This window comes from Monodon monoceros, unplaced genomic scaffold (genome assembly GCF_005190385.1).
Source record: "Monodon monoceros isolate NGI ecotype Baffin Bay Population unplaced genomic scaffold, NGI_Narwhal_1 Super_Scaffold_21, whole genome shotgun sequence".
In the NCBI taxonomy this organism is placed as follows: domain Eukaryota; kingdom Metazoa; phylum Chordata; class Mammalia; order Artiodactyla; family Monodontidae; genus Monodon; species Monodon monoceros.
Window position 1 is genome coordinate 62869177 of NW_021703778.1, and position 6297 is coordinate 62875473.

Consider the following 6297-nt stretch of genomic DNA (forward strand, 5'->3'; position numbering starts at 1 on the left):
GATCAGGTCTGGGAGCCCAGCAGGCTCCCTGGGCCCAAGTGGGTGGGGGAAATGCTACATGCATTCCCGCAATCCTCTGATCCTAGAGGGTCCCTCCCCATTCACCTCTCCTCTTCTTCCCTGCTCCCTCCCTCCTATGCCCCTAGGACCCACTTGGTCAGAGGGGGCCCTGGAAGGCTGGGGAACAGACTTGGAAGCCCAACAGGCTTGCTGGGGACCAAGCCTGGAAACCCAACAGGCTCCTGGGGCCCGAGTGGTCAGGGGAAACTAGCCACGTCTCCCCTGATCCTCCAATCCCTGAGAGTCCCCCCCGTCACTGTCTGCCTCTCCTCCTCTTCCCCCTGCCTCTCTCCCTCCCACAGCCCTAGTACCCACATGGCCTGAGGGGGCCTTGTAGTGCAGAGGACCAAGCCTGGGAGCCCAGCAGACTCCCTGAGGCCAAGTGGGCAGGGGAAATGCTAGGTGCTTTCCCCCTGATCCTCTGTTCCTGGGTGGGCCCTCACCATCCACCTCTCCTCCTCTCCTCCTCTCCTCTCCGCCACCCCACCTTGCCCCTAAGACCAACGTAGCCAGAGGAGACCCTGAAAGGCAGAGGACCCAGCCCTGGACCCCAGCAGGCTTCCTGGGGTGCAATTGTGCAGGGGAAACACTAGCTGTGCTCCCCCCGATTCTTCGAGCCCCTGAGGGTCCCTCCAGGCATGCCCCTCCCCTCTCCCATCCACCTCTCAGGGGTGCTCATCCCTTCTGACATCCACTTCTCCTCCCCCCTCACTCCTCCCCAATGTCCAACCCAATCACTCAGGGGTTCCTCCCATCTCCTTGGGCTTCAAGTTCTCCCACCAGCATCCGGTAGGTGCCTTACTTGTGGGGAGACATGACCTCCACGTCCTCCCACTGCACCATCTTCTAATCTCCTTTTCAATAGAAAGGTTTTCTAAGGAAATGACTTGGAGCCTCCCACATTTATCAGATGGCTTTTCATTATTTTTTTTTCCATTTTTGCACTTTTGGATCCAAATTTCATGGCCTGTTTCAGAAGAAGAGTGGAGATTGTTAGGTCAAGTTTCACTGCTGCAAGACACAGAAATAGTTTTTTACCAATTTCACCAGGTAAAGTCAAGTTTGCCCTTTCCCAAACTTGTAAGGAATTTAGAAAGGAGGCATTTTCATCCAGGAAAGGAGATCTTGCTGCTTTACCGTGTTAAGTAATAATTCTGTCGTCACAACCAAGATTTCTAGCAGAAATTTGACCCAGTTCCATCTCAATTTCTTTATTCAATCTGTCCATCCCACATGTCTCAAAATGGACATGATGATGAGAATAAGCTACAAGGTGCTCATCTGCACCAGTTCCAGTAAGAACTACCTTTGCATTACTCTGATACGATTTCTCTTCATCCTGGGTCACTAACCACCCAATTTCTGTAGAACAAGCCAGACGGCACAGCTAATGCCATCATCCAACACTGCATCCAGGGGCTGAACTAAGTGGGATATTCAAATTCTTCTTAATTTTTGCAGTTCCTTTAGAGGAGCATTAATTTCAACAGAATTCCAATTCTGGGAAAGGTTAGCAGCTTGTAGTCCCTTTAGTCCTGCTCTTCTTGTGATTTGATCTGTTACACTGAATTGTTCATCAGGACTATCATCAGAACATTGCTGTCTTTTTCTTCCTTTAAGTCCGTTAATATTTGCCCCACATTCTTAGGTACCCATGTGTTGGGTGCATCAATATATACAAATGTTATATATACTCTTCTTGGATTGACCTCTTTATCATTGTGTAATACCCTTATTTGCCTTGGCTTTAAAGTCTGTTTTGTGTGATATAAGCGTAGTTACTCCAGCTTTCTTTTGGTTCCCATTTGCATATCTTTTGAATATCTTTTCCCAATCCCTTCCCTTTTGGTCTGTGTGTGACTTCTGAAGCAAGTCTCTTGTAGGCAGCATATAGATGGGTCTTGTTTTTTATCCATTAAACCACTCTGTTTTTTCTTGATTAGATAATTTAGTCCATTTACATTTAAAGTAATTATTTTTAGGTATTTACTTATTCCATCTTGTTAATTATTTTCTTGCTGTTTTAGTTTCTCTCTGTTCCTTTCTTCTCTTGCCCTCTTCCTTTGTGTTTTTTTTTCCTTTGTGTTTTGATGACCTTCTGTAGTGATATGCTTAGATTCTTTTTTCTTTACCTTTTGATTATCTAGTATAGGTTTTTGCTTTATGATTACCATAAGGCTTACATAAAACAACTTATATTTATAACAGTCTATTTTAGGTTGATAGCAACTTAAGTTTGAACGCATTTAAAAACCCACATCTTTATTCCCCCCACAATGTTTTATATTTTTGATGTCACAGTTTTACGTATTTTTATCTTGTTTATTCCTTAACTAATTATTGTAGCTAGTTGTTTTTAATCTTCATGCTAACTTTAAAAGTGATTAATCCCCTACCTTTACTATTTATTTGTCTTTACGCTTTCAGATGTTTCCTTGTTCTTAATTAGCACCTTTGCTTTTCTGCTTAAAGAACTTCCTTTAATATTTCTTGGAAAGCCAATTTAGTGGTTATGAACATCTTTAGCTTTTGCTTGTTTGGAAAGCTCTTTATTTCTCCTTCAATTCTGAATGATAACTTTGCCAGGTAGTGTATTCTTGTTTTTTGTCTTTTCAGCACTTTAAATATATAGTGCCATTCCTTTCCGGTTGGAAAATTCCTGATAATATTCTCACAGGGAATCCTTTGTATGTAATGAGTTGTTGTTTTTTTCTTGCCACATTTAAGATTCATTCCTTGTCTTTAACTTTAGACGTTTTGATTATAATGTGCCTCAGTGTGGGTTTCTTTGGGTTCCTAATATTTGGAATTTTCTGGCTTCCTGGATCTGAATGCCTGTTTCCTTCTTCAGGTTAGAGAAGTTTTCAGCCATTATTTCTTCAAGTAAGTTCTCTGCTTTTTTTTTCCCCCTCTCTTCCTCCTGGGAGCCCTGTAATGCAAATGTCAGTCCACTTGATGTTCTTACATAAGTCACTTAAGCTATCTTCATTTTTATTTTCATTCTTTTCTCTTTTTGCTGCTCTCATTGGATGAGTTCCAGTGCCCTGTTTTGAGTTCACTTATCCTTCTGTTTCATCTAGTCTGCTGTTGAATCCCTCTAGTGTATTTTTTGATACAGTTATTGTATTCTTCAGCTCTCTGACTTCTATTTGGTACTTTATTATATTTCCTATCTCTTTGTTGAAGTTCTCACTGTGTCATCCATTTTTCTCCCAAGTTCAGGGAGCATATTTATGACCATTAGTTTGGACCCTTTATCAGGTAAATTACTTTTCTCTGTTACATTAAGGGTTTTTTCTTTCATCTGGAACATAGTCCTCTGTTTCTTCATTTTGCTTGACTCTCTGTGTTGGTTTCTATGCAGTAGATAAAGCAGCCATCTGTCCCATTTTTAAATAAGGGGCCTCATGTAGCAGATTAAGCCTTATTATTTAACCCTGCCCTAGCTCTTGGTTGTCTCTCAAACCTTTGTGATTGTCCAAGCAGCTTATTTTATTTATTTTATTTTATTTTTTATTGCGGTACGTGGGCCTCTCACTGCTACGGCCTCTCCCGCCGCGGAGCACAGGCTCTGGACGCGCAGGCCCAGCGGCCATGGCTCACGGGCCCAGCCACTCTGCGGCACGCGGGCTCCTCCCGGACTGGGGCACGAACCCGCGTCCCCTGCACCGTCAGGCAGACCCTCAACCACTGCGTCACCAGGGAAGCCCTTATTTTATTTTTTAATCGCTGCCAGTAGTTGAGGCTATGCCCAGACCTGTCAGTGTCTCAAAGGGGGAGGGTCTCAGTCAGCACCTAGATTCAGGATGATTAGAAGCCAGACCCTCAGGCAGCAGTTTTTAAAGTAGGCAAATAAATGGAGTCCTGTGGGACTGTAAGGGTAAGCCTCCCTGTCCACCAGAGCCTGGCAATTTGGAGGTGTCCTGTGGGAAGCAGGTGAAAAATCAGGGCTCCAGACAAGTGTATAAGTTACTTTCTGGGAGATACCAAATTGCTGTAGTGAGGCAAAGGGAGGATGCAGAGATGGTGTCCACCAGCCTGTGTTCTCTGAGTGCACTTCCACGAGCCTCTAGTTGTGAGTCAAACCTGAAACTGCCCCTCAGGCCAAAGCTCCAGGACAAGTAAATAGGCCTCTTTCACAGAAAAACAAGGGTGTGTTTCAGTCTGCTCTGTGCCATGCCCTAGGGGTGTTAACTTGTCAAGGACTGTCCCCAGAATTGTTAGTTTCCAGGGACCTAGGAATGCAAGCCTCCCTGGCCACCAGAGCCCTGGCGCCAGATGAGTATAAGAGCTGACTACGTGCTGTAGATGTATTAGAATTTCCTTCCTTTTTTAGGCTGAATTTTATATATATATATATATAATTATATTATTATTTTATATATATATAATTATATTATATATATATATACACCACGTATTGTTTTATCCATTCACCTATTGATGATTTACAATGCTTTTTAAAAACAGCTTGACTGAGGTATAATCGACATACAGTAAACTGCACATATTTCAAGTCTACTCTCTCTCTCATACAGGCAGACCTCATTTTACTGTGCTTTGCTTTATTGTGCTCAGCAGATACTGCATTTTCTTTTTTTTTTAACGAATTGAAGGTTTGAACCTAAGTGTCCATCAACAGATGAATGGATAAAGAAGATGTGGCATATATATACAATGGAATATTACTCAGCCATAAAAAGAAACAAAATTGAGTTATTTGTAGTGAGGTGGATGGACCTAGAGTCTGTCATACAGAGTGAAGTAAGTCAGAAAGAGAAAAACAAATACCGTATGCTAACATGTATATGGAATCAAAAACAAAAAACAAAAAAAAACAAGGTCATGAAGAACCTAGGGGCAAGACAGGAATAAAGACACAGACCTACTAGAGAATGGACTTGAGGATACAGGGAGGAGGAAGGGTAAGCTGGGACAAAGTGAGAGAGTGGTATGGACATATATACACTGCCAAATGTAAAATAGATAGCTAGTGGGAAGCAGCCACATAGCACAGGGAGATCAGCTTGGTGCTTTGTGACCACCTAGAGGGGTGGGATAAGGGAGGGTGGGAGGGAGGGAGACGCAAGAGGGAAGAGATATGGGAACATATGTATATGTATAACTGATTCACTTTGTTATAAAGCAGAGACTAACACACCATTGTAAAGCAATTATACTCCAATCAAGATGTTTAAATAAAAAATTGAAGGTTTGTGGCAACTCTACATCAAGTAAGTCTGTTGGCGTCATTTTTCCAACAGTATTTGCTCACTTCGTGTCTCTGTGGCACGTTTTGTTAATTCTCGTGATATTTCAAAGCCTCCACCAGCCAAAAGACAACATGCTGAAGGCTCAGATGATAGCATTTTCTAGTGATAAAGTAATAATGATGGTATGTGCATTTTTTTCAGACACAGTGCTATTGCACACTTATTAGGCCACGGTATAGTGTAAACATAACTTTTACATGAACTGGGAAACCAAAAATTTTGCATGACTTGCTTTACTGTGATATTTGGTTTATTGTGGTAGTCTGGAACCGAACCTGCAATATCTCCAAGGCACATCTGTAGGGATATATATATATATATATATATATATAAAATCATCATCTCAATAAAAAAAAAGATTACTTTATGCTACAGCATTAAAACAAAAAGTCAAACTACAAAAGAGGCATAGATTATATATTAGGGAAGCACATGTTCATTGTTGGAGGAATAATCACAATCCAATATTTTCTTGCCAACATCAGTGAAGTATGTTATGAGAGATAGCAAAGAAGTTTAGCTCTAAGGTCATAAAAACTTGGATTTTATTACTGATACTAGGCCAAGCACTGTACCTGAAGTTAGGAAGAATTGACACGTTTCTTGAAACAAATTTCAAAGCCATGACACGTCAACGTGATGTGCATCACAGTGAACTATGATTAAGGAGTTGATTGTTAATCGTTGGGAGCTTCCTGCTGAGTTTGAACAGAAGCTGCTCAAAATCCAGAGACAGATGATTCAGTGGAGCCAAAACCCAAACTACAAATGTAGCCAAATATAAAATGCTGACTAAACCCCAGGGCTCTTCATCCTCAAAATTACAATGTAAATGCTAAAAGTTAGAGCACAGGTTACAGGTCATTTGTGTTCAAATATGTTCAAACAGGAAGGAGCTCTTTCTGTAAGCATAAGGTAAACATTCTAAATGACCAGAAAGCGCCACAACTACTGAGCCTGCGCT